We start from the raw sequence: 2,463 nt of genomic DNA, 5'->3' as shown, positions 1-2,463 counted from the left end.
AATTAAATAGTTCCTCTCGTAGGCTAGTGTTCCAGTGACTTGCACATAAGATGACCACGTTGCAGAGCATCGGTGGGTCGAAGTGTCATTCCTCTTCTTACGAAGATTTAATGACAGCGTCTCCTGGAATGTTGATGGTTTTAAGGTAGCGACTACGTGACGACTGGGAATGCAGTCGCTAACTTACCGATGGGAATGTCGAGGACAAGGCTCAACTGTGCCAGACGACAGCGCAGAGCACATTACTTTGCTTAAATTGGGGTCCCTTCCATTTTCACATGCTGTCATCTCAACCAACAACATGGTCAGCAAGGCTGACTACTGTCATCTAGCTCCTCTTTATGCCAGTGGTTATGTCCCATGGTGGCACAGCTTATGCAAACCTCAAGAGGACGCAGCCTGACTAGACGCAGCTAGTCAGGTCACGCCACATCATATCTGAATCTAACTTCCAAATTCAAAGCCCTGACTTCCAAATTTTTACGTTTGCTGTTTCTGTTCTTCAAGACCCACCTACATCCAACTCGACACTTTTTTTGCCAAAAAATGTCATGTGCGTCAGCTCCCATCACCCCTGTGTTTTCGAACAGACACTTATGACGACAGCAACCTGGTTGGAAACAGATGTCTTTGTTGCCAAAGTGAGAGGATGCGACTGTCGGCTGACTGACTGCCACCTAAATGCTGTTGGGGGCATGCGGCGGTCAGCCTCCTTGCCCTGTGCATTCACAGGGCTTTCTCTTAGTTGGCCTCGATCCAACAAGGCTTGTTGGAGAGCACATTGGAGCGTGGAAGTCCATCTGTGTCTGACATTGGCAAATCAGGGGAAATCAGGGAAAGTGGAGGGAGGGGGAGGGGGGAAATCGGGGAGTCGAACAAGAGCGCCAGATTCCAGACGTTCCAGAAGGATTGATATAGCAATTTGCCTTCCCAACAGCCGACATGGGAGAGTTGTCTGGCACTACAGATATCCACAACAATTTATTTACTGAGTTGGAGAAGGTGTCACAGTTTACGTGAGAGTTCAACCAACCCATCCTCCAGTGAATTTAATCATCTTTACGCCAGAGCTGATGGAAGTGGACTACGAGCGCGTCGTCAAGTAGATGAAGCAGCAGTGTGACAACTGCAAATTTCCACCTCTGCAATTAGAAAGAAGGGAAGGAGGCGAAAATAAGTTTGAAGGAATGAGGAAGATGTACTTATACAAATACCTGATTTGCCTGTTTTCGTTCGTTGGCACCGTCTGGAGAGGAAGAATTAGGCGTGAACAATTAAGTGTGCACACTCCTCGCCACCTAGCCAACTTATCTGCTATAGGCGGCATCCTCTTTGGGACCTAAAATGAACTCCACACGAAGACGTCTTTGCAAGTCGTGTCAGCCACAACCACTACAGGAATGTCTGCTTTCGCAATCACTTGTAACCAGTCACGCATTTTCCCACCATACACCTTATGCAACAAGTTGGTCATTCATCGTAGGAACGCTGACTTGACAACAAGAATTTGACACACAAATATTTGGTTTTCATTGCTTTCTATGAGGCGACGAGGGTTCGCTTTAAGTGTGTAGCTTCCAAACACGAGACCAAAGCATTTCGGAAACACGACAGGCCATCAGACATCAAATGAAGGAGGCTAGAATTGCTCAACCGACCTGTTGGAGCAGGACAACCGTGTGTAGATAAAACATATTTGTGCCATCCTCTGAATTGCTCATCTCCGAGTCAGCCCTGTAGGTGTCAAAGAAGTAGGAATAACTCGAAGTTAGGTACACACCACTCTGGGAGCAGTATTAGTCTCTGGTGCAGCTTCACGAGAAGTTATGTCCCGAATGCTCCAAGACCGTATGGTGTACAAAGTGGGGCATACACTGTAATCAGTGGAGCCGACCTTCGGTTTTATGTGCTTGTAGCTTTGGCATCGCTTCTGACAGGACTTAAACCATACAGGTACAGGTTAGCTCAGTGCCTGATGTGGCAGCCAACATGTGTGGCGTGTAGCTCCCATAGCTCAAATAATGAGGTGATGGGGAGATCTTTGGGTTCTCTCTCATATTCCTGAACGATGATGTGTAGGGGTGCAAAATCACCTTCCTTTCCGTCTCCACTCATTCTCATTTTCGAATGCGGTAGAGCAATGATGACCGCTCTGCTGGCAAACAAGACTAAGGCTTCCTCCTTTCCATCCTTTTGAGTAGCAAGCATATAGTCAGAGCCCTTCCTTCAAGCGTGTTCTGCCGACGGAACCTCAGTTTTCAGGAGTTAGGAGACAAATTCACGGAGGCCACATAGTAAGCAGGCTGTGCTTGGAGGCGGTTGGAAGCGATCAAGCAAGCGCGTTGGTAAACAATCGTGTTGAGTGTGGTTGGATGACGTTTGGGAAAGGCCACCATCAGAAGGATGGAGCACCTCTTGTTAACCTCCTCTAGAGGAAATTGTCATTGCGGAAGGCAGATCGCA

The sequence above is a fragment of the Echinococcus granulosus genome (assembly GCF_000524195.1).
Source record: "Echinococcus granulosus chromosome Unknown EG_S00168, whole genome shotgun sequence".
NCBI classification, from domain to species: Eukaryota; Metazoa; Platyhelminthes; class Cestoda; order Cyclophyllidea; family Taeniidae; genus Echinococcus; species Echinococcus granulosus.
The sequence above is the reverse complement of the archived record's forward strand: the minus strand, read 5'-3'. Positions refer to the sequence as shown.